This window comes from Gallus gallus, chromosome 5, assembly GCF_016699485.2.
Source record: "Gallus gallus isolate bGalGal1 chromosome 5, bGalGal1.mat.broiler.GRCg7b, whole genome shotgun sequence".
NCBI lineage: Eukaryota > Metazoa > Chordata > Aves > Galliformes > Phasianidae > Gallus > Gallus gallus.
In genome coordinates, this window is record NC_052536.1 from 52,087,767 (window position 1) to 52,102,533 (window position 14,767).

Genomic DNA, 14,767 nt, shown 5'->3' on the forward strand with positions numbered 1-14,767 from the left:
ACTGAAAATATTATCACCTAACACCCAAACGTGGTCCTTTGAGGAATGCAAGGAAGGCATCCATACCTTCTACTTCTAGGTTGCCCAATCTGAGTGCCTTGCTTAGGATGCTTGGTACCCACTGGGGATGTTAGAAATTATTTAGGAGTTTACTTCTCTCCATGAAATATAAAATCTGTCTGAGCTCCTAAATTACCTTTTCCTTTTTTTCTTAACATATGCCTAAAGAGGGTATGAATATTCTCAGAATACCTGTATATTACAATTCCCTCCTGAACACTATTATCATATGAATCACATTCTATGAATCAGATGATGAAAGGAGCTTTGCCTGGTCCAGGGTTCTCTTAAAACATGAAGACCTTAAGGCCCATGCAGGTGTGGAGCATCAGGTCCTGCTGCTCATTACCAAAGCTGCATTTTGGGTGGAATTAAGAGATGGACTCAATGAACCTTATGGTCCCTTCCAACTTGGGATATTCTGTGATTCTCTGTGATTATGTAAATGACTGATGATGCATTTCCTGGTCAAATTGCAGTGGTTTCAGGCTGACCTGAAATGAAAGTGTTTGAAAGTCTCAGTGAAATGAGCCGTTTCAAATATCACTATGTTTAATGCAGTTCATTCAGTCTGAAACAAAAGATTTCCTTCCAAAGTCATTTTAATATTTAAATTTTGCTAGGTTACCACAAGACACCATTGCAAGTCACAATGCTTAAAGGTTTAACTTAAAATTAGATGTTTTCACTTAAAAAGAGTTTTCTTCTAATTTCTTTTCAATCTGAAAGCAAAACAGCCATCTGACAAACAATTGCAGCTTCCCCAAAAATTCTTTTTCATTAAATAAGCTGTTTAATTGCAACAACATCTATCCAGTCCTAGCGTGGTTCTCAGTGAATACCACACACAACTGCACCAAAGCACTGTCCTCAAGCAGTGGACAAACACAGCAGATTTCCTGCTAGCTCCCAGCCCTCCAAGGACTAATCTGAGGAAGAAAGTTCTTCTACAACACATGCAGATGTTCTTCAGAAGAAAGATTGGTGTGATGCAGACATTCCTTGTTTCCTCTTCTATCTTTCTACCCTCAAGGGCCTAATACCCAGCCATGCTTTCTTGGCAAATGACGAAGATCAGTCTGTCCATAGATACAAGGCTCTCTTTTCCGGTAATTAAACAATATTGTCAAGTTAATGGAATGTCAAGGGCAGATTGAAACTGACTGGGGAAGAAAAATCAAAGCGTGCACACTGTTTTAAGGGTGTTCAAAAGCAGATTTGAGGAAGAAAGTCATATTTTCTTGGAATTCTTTCCTTGTGTATTTTGTACAGCAGTTGTCATCTCAGCAGAGAGGTTAAGACTCGCTTTCCCCACCTATGGTCATCATCTCCCATACAGTTGCTAAACCCAAGATAATGTTGTTTTTCTATTTTTTTTTTTTATGTCACAAATTACTCAGGAAATGCTCTGAGAAAAGTTACTTACAGATGATTGAATTTACTGTCACCAAACTTTGAAATCTCAAAGGTGCACTGCCCAATTTGGCTGTTATTGTCTCATTGTTACTATATATTTGTGGATTTCCTCTCCAAGCTTCCAGGACCTTTCCTTCGCCTGTCTTCCTCCTGCCACCTCCCCAGGCATTTCCTCTGGTGCTGCATTGTGCCATTTCTCAGTCGTGATTTGCAGAACAAATTCTAACTGCAGTGCATTTCTAAGCCTCGAGCCAAAAGGAAAAAAAATCCTGCCATCTCCACAAAATTCAACTTAAACTAAACACTTTTTGCATGGCTAAAGCTGAAACAAAGTGGGAAACTTTGCTCTTCTTTCAAAAGCCAGTCAGCTGCGAATGATATCAAGTACTATCAGTCACCAGATAGCTCAAAGGAGTATGGACTTTTTGATAATATCAACAGAGATCGGGGGAGAGGCGGCATTGATGATAGTCAGATTGTTCTCAGTGTATTAAAAGTCATCAGAAAAAGACTGACTGGGGAGGAGAAAGAAGTGCTGGGTAACTACTCTGAAGTGAGACACTAACGTACATGAACAGCTTGAAAACTATGCAAACTGTATGAAGTAATACTCTTGTAGTCATGGAATCACAGAATGGATTGGGTTGAAGGGGACCTCAGAGCCCACCCAGCTCCAACACCCTCCCGTGGGCTGCATGCCCCCACCAGGCCAGGCTGCCCAGGGCCCCATCCAGCCTGGCCTTGGGCACCCACTGTTGTCTGAGTCTCTCCTCTTCCTTGTCTCATAGAATAACTATATTCTAATCACATTTCCAGTTTGAGAGCAAAATCCCACTTTCAGCTGGTCATGTGATTCCAGGAAAGTAGGATTCGAGAAAAAATAGCAAATATTCTGACATATCAGGAAGGTACTGCAGAACTGGAAGTGCAGCCACACGCTACTCTGAAAAAGACACACTGTAGTATCAAAGAAGAGAACTGTTATGAATTCTGTGTTTTCTAACTTAAAAGGAAGCTCCAGAATTTCTTTTCTCACCTTAAAAAGGCTCAGATTACCCAGTCTGATTCTATCAAGTCTTCTCTTTTCCTGGATCCCGTTCCCTCTGTTAACTCCTTCTTTCATTTTTTCCTACCCAACAGACCATTTCACGTTTATATGACAGCCTCTTTGCATTTGCACGTGCTTTTCCATATACCATAACCACACAAAAAATAAAGACAGAGTCTGCTTTTAAGGTGATGCATTAAACATTTATCAAGGAGCTGCAGAACCGCAATCCAGTAAGTTGGATAAACACAAGAACAACTACAGTTTTGCAAACACTTCGGACATCTCCCAGTGCCAAGTCAAAGCTGTAAAATTCTTGATTGTAATCAACTCTAAAAGAAAAAAATAAACCTTGTCCATTCAAAAATCTTCTCCCTGTATTTTATCTTTGCCTCTGTGTTCCCTATTCAGTGTTTTACTGGCCATTTTTCTAATACCGCATTCACCTCAAGTGACATTAAGCTGATGTAATAGAACCATTTTAATCAGTAACAATCAATTTTATTACTATGAAAACCTTAGGGACAGAACATTAAATACATACCATGTAATTAGTTTTGATAAAACAAGCCTTCATCTTAGCAAATCAAATATAATGAAAAGGAAATTTAACAGCTATAAAAATCTACGGCATAACGAAGGTGTGAATATGCATGCTGTACATGCAGCAGTATATAATCTTGTTTCAGTCCATCGACACACGTAATCCATGCAAAGGCAAAGAACAGCTCTGGAAAAAAACGTTAGGAAATGTAGGAATGACCAGAATGTTCTTTCATCGAGAATAATCCACTTTATATGCTTGTTTTATAAGCTACATCTTAGAACAGAATTCAGAACGCGAGGAGTCTGCAAAAAATCACTTAATGAATGCACTTATTGATGCAAGGAACCAAGATGAAAAGTGGTTCTGGGAAAAGCAGAGTAAATACCACTACGTAGCTAGTGATATAAATGGAGTTTGCTGCCCCTGTGTACATTCGGAGTGCCATTAATAACGGACAGCATTCTGAATCCTCTGTGCCACCACGGCTGGGAGTGTTTACAAACAACGGGTGGTACAGCGCCCAAAGTGCACATAACAGCCTCCCTCCCAGGCACAGACCTGTATTTCTCCAACCAGGAATTCCCACCGAGGTCACCCTAGCAGTGTGCAGGCACTTTGTTCTGTTTCTTGCGAGGACCACGTCCTAGTACAGATCATGATATTCCTCAAGCAGGAACACTTAACAGCACTGAGGGGATTTGGTGATGAATTACCCTTTTTCATTAGCCAGTGGGTTGTTTTGTTTGAAATTATTTGGAAAACATAAATAATGTTTCCACGCTTACTAATCATCCACTGGGGGCATATTTAAGTTGCAATTCATCAGCAGTGGAGTTTTGCCACACAGAGCGTAACAGCAAGCTACAAAAACACTCTGAGATATCACCTTCCCAGCCAGGAATCAGCAGCCTCCTACTCCAGCCTTCCCTCCTGCCCTTGTTTTCATTGCCAGGGGACCTCCTGCTTCTGGGGCAATCCTCACTTCGTTTCTCAGATAGCCATTAAGATTGCTTTGTGCTGTTCCTGAAGGGGAACTGAAGAGCTGCCCCAAAAATCCAGAACAATTGGCTTTTTTTTTTTTTCTTCTCCCCTCTCTCAGCAGAAAATTGGATTTTCTGCTACTCTTCAATGAAAATAGATTATTTCAGAAAGTCTTCTAATTTTAAATGTTTTCCCAGAGCAAATTTTGATTCAGTGTTTTCAGGGGGGTTTCCAAACCAACAAAGCTTCAAAAGTAAACAAAAAAGTCCTCATGATTTCCTAAGAAAAATTTCTCCACTCAGTTATGCCTATGAAAACTACAAGTATATATTGCTTTCCACGGATTTTGCCACAAGAAAACAAAGCATTTTCTGATAGAATCATAAAGGTTGGAAAAGACCACTGAGATCATCCAGTCCAACCACAACCCATCCCACCATGGCCACTGCCCACGTCCCTCAGTGTCACATCTCCACAGTTCTTGAACACCTCCAGGGATGGTGACCTCACCACATCCTGGACAGTTGTGCCACTGCATCACCACTCTATCTGTGAAGCAGTTTTTCTTAATATCCAACCGGAACCCCCTCTGGCACAACTTCAGGCTGTTACCTCTCATCCTATCACTGTTACCTGGGAGCAGAGGCTGACCTCCACCTCGCACCATGTTTCTTGAGTCTCCAACACTGGGGCATGCCAGAAAGGACATCACTGGAGGATAGAAAAGCTTTGATCTCCAGGTCATGGCAGCAGGATGGGACTTGCAGCTCCGGCAGACCCATCTTTGCTACAGAGCTGGGACAGCAAAATCCATAGCAGTGCTGGCTCTAGCCCAGCCACAAATCCTGAGACACCAGCAGCTGCTACCAGCAGCAGGACTGACAAGATCATCAATTTCTCTGAGAACCTGCAGCATCTGGGGAGCATATTTCATTTCAGAAACACTGTGCATTGATGTGTCTGAAACAGACTTTTCTTAGGATTTCTGGTTCATGTGAAGTATGGAGGACGGCTGGCTTTAGTCTGAGAGAAAAAGAAAAAAAAAAAGATTTTTTTTGCCACCTGGAAACTCTGGGGTTTCAGCTGTCTCTATTTGCAACAGTCTGTCTGGTGTAGGAAAAGAAGCAGGCGAAGAATCCCCCAGGATCAGCCTGACCCATCCATTCGATTTTCCTTATTATCCTTTCAGTTGAGGCTGCTCAGCCCACATAGGCACATCAGCTCCAGCAAGTGGGATGTACAGGCACATACTCAGCCTTATATTCCTCTGAACTGAGGTGACTCATGCACATGGATAACATTTTCCCAAGTCATCACAAGTCTCACAAGCCAGAGATAAGCATTTGAAAGAAACATTCAACACTCAAACCTGAATCCTTAATTCAAGGTGACCTTGGAATTTTTATTAATGCTTTGATCACATCTATGTCTATGAAATGACATGATTCGATTACCATGTGTTACATCCTCGCGTTTCCTTATACCTCAGAGGGCCTAATTTGTGCCTCTGATGTATTTCTGAAGTGATCTCTATAGAAAGATAGTTTTAAGTGTTTAAATTGTGTTATTAATTCAACATACTACTTTTGCTCCATTGTTCTTTTTTTTTTTTCCCCCTGCTGTTAGAATACGTGAGAAGAAATTTGAAGTTAATGAGCCATTAGGAATGCATCACCTCTGTACATCAGTAAAGGAAACATTTTGTTTTCGCTCTCGTCCATATAAAGATAGGTGCTTAAACTCCTGCACAGATGGATGCTTTCAGGATGAAAACCTGAGATCCACCGTCAGTAGCACAATTCTTACTGATTTAAATAGGGTAGAATCAAACCTAGAGAGCGACAACAAGGCATCTCTGTTCAGTGCTTTGGTCTTTCCAGCTGTATGTGCAGCACATGGAGTTTGTTGATATCTTAATATGAATAAAATGCTCATTGACATGTTTTATGTGTCTGCATGTGCACTGCAGCTGGATGCACAAGTCACAGCTCCAAGATTTTAACCCTTTTGTCTGATCACAAATTACCAGCCAAGGCAGTGATTTTCATCACTTTTATTCTGTTTTTCTTAGGCATGCAATGGATCAGTTTAGGAATGCAAGCTATATTTTACACCTTGCTAAAAAATAGTTGGTTCATGTCTGCCTCAGTTCAGGAATGAACCTAAGCCTGACCATGGAAGGGGCTGTGCAACACTTGAAATACCTTTTTGCACAGTGACTGGCCACCATGGCTCTCCAATGCGGGCTTTATAGCAAACCTCACAGCTCCCTCTCAGGTCAAAGAATGGAAAAGCTGCACTGCAAACAGCAGCAACCAGCATACAGCAGATGTAGAGGGGTAGAACTAAGAACCAGGGCCCTTACAATACCTCCATGACAAAACACTGACTAGCCTTACACCTGCCAAAGAAGGTAAGAGAAGGCCTAAAAACATTTTAGAAAATATCTCAGACTCTTGAATGGTTAAAGGTGTTCCTTTTCCACTGGACCAGCAGTAATAACACATTCTCAAAGCTGAGGGATGGTGCATGGCCTCAAATCTGCCACTACCCATGGCCAGATCCTCACTCTCACCCTCCCTGCTGTACTTTCTGCATTACAACACTGACAAAAAGGCTACAGCATCATTTGTAGTACAGACACCCTCATAGATAATTCTTTGCTGCATGTTTGTTACGATTCCTGCTTTCTTGAGAAATTATGGAAGGATTATATCTCTCATCTCAGCTGCTCACAAATAAGTGAATAAGCCAGGCTGCAATTGCATATGCTAGGAAATCAGTCATCGAAACTTCAGTTGTTTTAGCTCATTTGGGAGGACATTTGCCTAATTCCAATATAGCTTCACTTGCCTGTATGCATTTCCACATCAAGATACAATAATTAGATCTATGAAATACAAACAGCTTGGGTTTTTACACCATTCTCCCTCCCTTCCTCCCCAGCATTCCCACGTTAATAACTACAAATAACCACTCAGCAACATGAGGAAAATGGGAAGGGGAAGGCTTTAAGAACAACATGCTGATTTCTGAGGGGCTGATAGTACGTTTTCCCTAAGAGGGCTTTGTAGTTCAGTGTCTCAGTGTACCAAGGTGACCCAACAGTCTACTCCTGAATTACCCCAGTACTTGATGTGACATGTCACAGCACCACAATGCATGTTTGACTCCAGAAAACACCACCCTCAAGGAGCAGTTTTCACAATACATGTCACCTCCCTCTGGAAATAGAAGCCAACGGAAAGGTGTTTATGGCTTTGTGCTGGGCAGGGCAGCAAGTTACATAGCAAAAGGCTAATAGCTACACATCAACTTCGTTTTGTGGGCTTTGGGTGAGACTAAGGTACTTCTGATAACTGGAATGTTGGATTTTTGAGTTACCTGTCTTAATAAGGTATTCAAACAAATCAGGGTCATTCATTTTCCCTTAGAGCAAGGGCACACTGCTGGACTGGAAGGAACCAATCTAAGTATGTCCAAAAATCAAAGAGCATGTGCATGTGTCTGTGTGTAAGCATAGATGAGGGAATTGTTGCTGGAAAACAACAATTACTTTTAAAATGAAATCTGGCTTGTGAATCCTTCCATCAGGAGCCAACATGCAAGTGCTGATACAGATGTCACCTAAGGTGCCAGGAAGATCAAAGCGGTGCTTGCAAAGCTCCACTCCAATTCTTGGCAAAGGTGCTGATGGTGAAGAGGGATTAAAAATAAGTAGGGCATAAAAGCTTCAGCATGAAACTCCACTCCTTACAGGTAATGCAGCAACCCACACAGGAGACGACAGAAATGCTGAAACCAGCTAGACTGGCAGGCTGATAGGGAAATGGAATCTATCACACTTGAGCTTCAAACAGGGTCAGGTAGCAAAGCGATCTGCATGCCAGGGGCAGGAAAGGGAAAAGAAGAGCAGAAAACCTGATACCAGAGACTTCATGCTGGTCTGCTGCCAGCAGAAGGGTCAGAGGCAGGAAAGGAGGCGCTGAAGGAGGGAGGGCATTTTCAGCAGGAAAATGCATTACTCAGGTTCTCTCAATGCTCTGAATTATGTTGTTGAAACAACTTTAGTACCTGCAGAGTAGAAAAACAGGTGTTTCCAGTGGTGGAAGTTATTTATTTTGCTTTAGCTAAGGCTCCTCTTTGTTATTCATGTAAGTCTTGCTGGCCTGAATCACCAGTGCTTTTATCACAGACCCGATAACCACACACAAACCATCTCAAAGAGGTGATACACTGTCCATGTTTCATCAGAGGATAGTTTGCATCCCACCAAAAGATGAAGACTGAAGGTATTCCCTTGGATGAAGTATCCTGAATAGAGCTTTTGTCAGTGCAGCCTCAGAAGTTTGAGAACGAGAAGCAACTTTGCACAAAGAGATGTTTTAAAAACAAGAAAAGAGACACAGCTGGAGAAGGCTGCACAGCTCTTCAGGTCAGAGACAGAAGCAAAATCTACAAGCTAAAGAGATTCCAAGAACAAATGTCCTGAGATTCACTTAATTGTGGGAATCACCTCATCGCTCATTCTCTAATAAATGCTTGCCAGTACACGTTGCTGCCTGAACGACGAGCTAGATTAAAAGGCCTAAGGTGAGAAAAAATTAGAGAGTATAAAAAAACCATATTGCATAGCTCTTCTTTTGTTGGAGGTCTCTAACACTGAAGGGATCCCCTGCAGCCCTTAAAGTTAATAAGAATCAGGTCCATTGTCTTTTAAACAAAGTGTCAGGAAATAAATGTATGTTGCACCTTTTACATTTCTTCCCTCATTGTTCATATAATAATGAGCAGACCCTGTCACAGGACCCAGAAGATTACATTTCCCATCTGTTACAGACAGTGCAGGGCAATGGTTTTACATTGCCACGTAGGGTTCAGGAGCTTTGTTCAGCAAAGTCTATTAGAAATGCACACCGATTCCAATTAGGCGGCAGAGGAAAGCAAAAAGTATAGAAAAGAGATTGCATTAAGAAGTTTGGCTCTGAGTCTTAATTTCCTGGAAAACTAGAATATTTTGTGCTGGTTCTTTCCAGGTAAAAATGTAGACCTGTTTGTACAGAAGAGACAGCCTCAAGACTGAGGCTGAACGCATGGCCATGCAATGTCTGTTGCTCCATGTAAGAAATGCAAATCAGACTCGCATATGATTTTGCACAGAAAAGTCAGTGAAATTTATTGACTGGTTTAATTCAGCTAAACAGGAAGGTCGGGGACTGGAGAAGCATGAGTTTGGTGCACACCTGGTAAACAGGAAGGGCAGAGACCAGAGGGACAAGCCTAAATTGGGCATGCTGAACACGAGCAAAATAGCAACAGGATGGGTCTGTCAGCAGTCAGTAGACTATGTTATATGACACTATTCCCAGGAGGACAGGTGACCTGAAAAGCATGAACTCTACCACACAGCCCACAATACTCATTGCCTCCTTTAGTCCACCATGGCATGGCTGACCCTTTGTCCTGATCTTAGAAGGAAACTGGCTGCCAGGAAATGGATCTTTGATACTAGCTCTTATCTTTGGCTAAAGATAAAAACTCCCTTCCTTGCACCTTATTCCATGCATCTTCTTTTCCACTTTTAATGCATATTCTGTCTTCTTTTGCTCTTTTAAGCAAAGAAAATAAAATGCATTTCATTTCTGTAGCCAACACTGATATTTCTCCAAGCTACTGTGAGCTTGCAACCAGAGGGATGCAATAACAACATCTTTTAAAGTCTAGTAATAGTAAAATCAGCAGTGGTTGAATAAGCACCAGCCTGAGAAAGGAACACGTCATCATCTCCCTTCTTCCTAGCTTGCCTGGATTCACACTCCAAACCATGGACACTGTGCCAAGCTTAAGTTGCCTATATACCATGTCATGAGCTCTCTGAAGTGATGCCCAGACTAGGTTTGTGCTTGCACAAAACCAAATTGGATGGTAAGAATATACAAGCTTGTCTACCAACATCAGACAGACCTACCAGTGGGGGTCCATGGCAGATAGCAACTGAAATGGCGTTAGCAGTCTCCTCATGATTACTCTTTTTCCCCTTCTACTTTTTGTACACACTAGTCTGGAAGAAATCAGGATCCCAGAGCAAAACAAGTTCTAGTCCATCTCAATTCACCTCCTTCCCCAGAAGGAGGCTGTCATCATCTTTCATGACATCATTTCATGACATCAAAAAGACCAGCAGACAAAGTAGGCCTTCCTAAGCAATTCTTTGTCATCAAGAGGGAAAGGGGGCTCACAGGTACTGTTAGAATGTTATATTCTTTATATAGCAAGTGTTTATTTTTTCCCAATATTCCTGTACCTTTAAGGGAAAGGTTAAGAGGGTTTAATAAGTTGGCTGCTTGTGTCAGAGCCCAGCGATATGAAGACCTCACCCTCGATGCCTCTACCTGATGTAGCTGTTTACTATTGCTCAAGTGGCAGAGTTCACTTGGACATCTTTGAGACTCCAGGTCCTTTTAGTACTTCCAAATTAATCACACCACGCTGGTACACTCCCGGTGAACCACACCTGAGATGGAAACCACAGGATGCCTACTGAATGGTGCTACTCCCAGCACTGGATCCACTAGTGGGCACAGCTTGAGTTTCTGGAAGGGCACGCAGTATAAACATAGAAAAGATCTCATGGCTTTTATAGCATCCTCCCTGAAGCTTCATGTGGCTGGCAACGGATAATGGTGCTTACACAAAGAAGCTACAGAAGGAGGCAGCTACCATTCCAGACACGAGCACTGCAACAGAGCTGTGCTCAGAGCTCACACCAACCCACATACAGCTCTTACAAGGGAGGTTCGTAGGTCCCACGAGAGTAAAACTTTAAACTGCTATTTGATCACGCACTCCATCTGCATGCAAACCTGTTCTGTGCTTCAAAGCAAAAGCTATACATGGCCTCACTACATAGGCAAGCTTTGTACACAAAAGCTGAGTTAAATTCACCAGGTTGGAAAGGAGGAGAGAAAGGGGGTCACCTAGCCAAGCTGAAATTGTAAGAGCAAAACTTATTACACATAATGCAGCCACATATGTTCACTAACTGGACTGGTCCCATGTCCTCCCAGCAAAGCAGAACAGATGTCTCCGAAATCAGATCACCTAAACACCCTCTATTTTTGGGCATCACCTTTTTTTGCCTTGCTGCCAGATCTGAAAGTCCAATTTGCCACGGTAATAGCCTCTGTGTGCATGGAGGCTTTCAAAGTTGAAGCATCCGTTTCCTAGCAACTGGAGAGACTTGAAGGAGCCTTTTTTTCTTTTCTCCCCCTTGGTACCCACTGAGACATGTCAATTACTTACATCTCCCCAAATAAAGATACAGGACCAGATGGCCTCTCTCCACCTTCTCCAATCATGGCTTCATAGTGCAGAAAGCAGAAATCCACGTAAAGGGTTAAAAAATAATCACAGTTACCTGACAGTGCAGGAGCAGGGCAGGCAGGCTGCTGCATCCTTCTGTCCACTGACACTAGTGTGGGAGATAAGAACAGATGCTTGGTCTTCGAAGAGAAGTAACAATGCCAGGAGGGAAGGCAGGATCCTTGCGATGAGATCTGAGACTCTTCCACTCTCCAGTCTCAGGGAAAGCTCTAGAAAGTCAAACACAGGAACCTCAGTTCATGGTAACCCTCCCTCGGGAGGCATAGCTGGATGTTTAAATGGATAGCACACTAGTAAAGTTGGGGCTGCTCAACTAGGGCATCAGGAGCACCTGGGAACAGAGCCCTGCACGCAGATGTCATCAAGGAAGAGCAGAAAACAGCTGCTCCCCAAGGAGAGGGAACAACCATAAGACAGTATTAATCCCAGCCCAGGCAGTACTCGGTCCCCCAGGCCTAAACACAGTGAACAGAATGTCTCCAAAGCTGGTGACAAGATCCAGTAGCAGTCCCAGACCATGCAGGTGGTTCACCATATCCAGGACCAAACGTAGAGACTAGTCAGGAGGAAATGGATACAAGGCTATAGACAGGGCTGGAGAAAAAGCTTTAGCACAGCACATAAACCATTCAGGAAACAAGGCCAAAATGGAAGACAAGGTACCATACCCAATTCAAGGTGTTCCTTCTTTCAGGGGACAAAGTACATACAGCATTGCCATAAGGCTTACTCAGAAAACAGCTTCACTTACAGCATAAGCAGTGCAGAGATTCCTGATCTGACTTTAAATGGAGACCCTGGGAGGAGGGTGTGGTGCACAGGTGAGGCTGATCGAAGCTATTAAGGCCTATTACTTCGCTCTGGTCCCTCACCAAATGGGGGTATGGACCTATTGTAATCTCTTTCCCTATGCACACCTGCTGCTCTGCCTAGGCTTTCTTGGCCCCTCTCCTACTCCTTCAAAGGTGGTTTGGGCCAACAGGAGAACACCCAGCCTCACACAAACCACCGCAGCAGGAACGAAGAGGTGCAGGTTTAGGACTTTAACAGGCCCTAAGGAGTGAATCTGATCTGGTCAAATTATGTGTAGCCTTCCTATGGTGCCTCTGTGTTGCACAGGTAGACAATACAGAAGGGTCCTTTGCCAACAAAGGTATGGCAACAACTGAGTGGCTCACGCATCCCTCTCTTACTTTAAAGTTAAAAATCATCGTAAGCCCATAGACTAGCATACAGTATGTCTGACACCACGAAGGCAGTTCAACTTGTCAGCCTAATTTTGAGAGCACTGCAGAATTCTTTAGTGTAAATAGCAGGGATCCCCAGTGTAAATAACGGGACAGTAGAACCTGAGGGAGCTGCGCCAAGTTTGGTACGAGGCAGGATTCAGCACTCAATAACAGAAAATGGAGACGTTTCCTCCTCCACCTCGCCCTCAATTGTGCTTTTAGGCATCTCGAAAAGCAAGGATCAAGGAGGTCACATTTCTGGCTGGATTCCCAGCTCTAATTCAAGTGCAGCACTGTCCGCTACACAGCTTTCTAACGGAGCAAAATACACTTGAGATAATTTGTACTGTAATTAGAAACCTTGCCTACAATTTTAATTGGAAAAAAAAAATCTCATCTCCAATAAATAGAATTTATTAAATACTCACCACTATGCTGGGGTGTTTATTATGCCATATTTACATGTTTCCACCCAAACTCTGGAAAAGTTTAACAGGAATGAAAATGCATGAGGCAAAAATAAATCTACATCTACCTATGCTTTTTCTATGTGTACACAAGTGTAGTAAAATGCAACCAAAACGGAATTAACATCTTCATGTAAAAGTGACAGAGAAGAAAAGCAAGGAGTATTCACAGATATGGAAAGGATGATAAATTTCTGAAGGTTTCTGTCTGAAATCAACAGGTTGATCATTACAGTTTTGTATTTTAAGTTTGGCTAGGACAGATTATTTGGTGGCAGCAGTGGAAACAAAAGTCTCCTTTGCAACATCTCCATCTGCTAACTGAGCATGAAGATGTGAGTGTATAGGTTGGTAATAATGCTCTTAGTTCTTCTTTAAAATAAACAATAATGTCAAGTGATCTGGTCACCTACACTCAGCTAGCAGACAGGACACCAAGTAAGCACAATGGGATCCTAATGGCTCAAGCCAGCAAGCAAGAGTGCTGCTGAATTCTGAACAAGCTGCAAATGGAGAGGGCAGTCCCAAAAACAAGAACCCTACGGAGAGCAACAGGTTCAGCCTAATGCATTTTCCTGCTTTTAGCATAAGGGTTATTCCAACAAGGTCACCTCAAACCTCAAGGAGCGTTAATGGAAGCAGCTGTCTCAGAGAGCTCTTCTCATATGTCCCAGCCCTTCTTTTAGGGCTGGGAAGCGGCACGTGAGATGGTCAACCCACACTAAAAAATAGTTCTGCTGTTTTGGAGTACTGATGCAAGTGAGAAGCACCCCAGATGCCTTTGCAGGGCCCACCCTCAGACTGAACATGAACGGGGCTGAGGAATTTGGAGGAAAGTTCTTGAGCTGCTTTTGCGCAGGGATTTGTTCTGCTCTATCCCTTGCTCCAAAGGCCAGGCTGAGCCCTGCAGCTGCTCCCATGGGAAAGACTTTATGGACCTAGAGGAAGGCAGGATGAAAACTTGCCCATGCCTCAAGAATTGCCATGAACTGGAATAGCTTGTATTTCAGATTTAGAAAACAAAATGGAAGATGCAGGTAGCGCACCCAGGGTAGCTCTGGTCTACTGCATTCTGCACAAAATAAGGCATAAAGCAGCTGTCCTTCTAGTTGCTGTGTCCCAACAGAAATTTAAAGGCAAAAGTCCCAGTCACTGACTACACTTTTTAAAAATATGTTGTCCTTATTTATAATTATGCTACTGCAAGTTTGTTATTGATAACACCAGCTGCCGATTAGTTGTCACTTTTAGACTTGTAACTATTTGCAAAACTCAAAGAATATCAGCAGGGAGAGAGCTGAAATTGTTTTGAGGTTATTTTTATTATTTCCTCAAAGGAAGTTACCCCACTAAGACTGTTTAGTTTGCATAAACCTTGTAATCTTTTCTAACAAATCTCATACAGAGGTATTCCCAGTGTCTGCTGAACATGGTGATAGCAAATACATGCAGACACAGCATGTAATTTAGAGAATATTTTTGTTTTATTTATAACGTGGAAGTGAACAGGATGGTCTGTTTGCAGTTGCCATGGAAATTGCTGGCATTAGCTTACTTCCCACCAAAGAGAAAGCAAAGAGCTTTTCACTTTCTGCTATTTAACCTCTTTTAATATTAAAACTCTATATACTGCAAT

General features: G+C 42.6%; 1 long non-coding RNA gene across 1 annotated transcript in view; it reads right to left on the reverse strand.

Annotated features, from left to right (window-relative positions):
- The window catches only part of LOC101751780, a 136,179-nt gene extending 123,871 nt beyond the window's left edge, over window positions 1–12,308 (reverse strand). The window contains exons 1-2 of the long non-coding RNA XR_006939398.1: window positions 12,187–12,308; window positions 11,470–11,644 (exon numbers count right to left, since the gene is read on the reverse strand). This is a non-coding gene — a long non-coding RNA (uncharacterized LOC101751780). The remainder of the gene's footprint in view (window positions 1–11,469; window positions 11,645–12,186) is intronic.
- Between the last annotated feature and the right edge of the window lie 2,459 nt (window positions 12,309–14,767).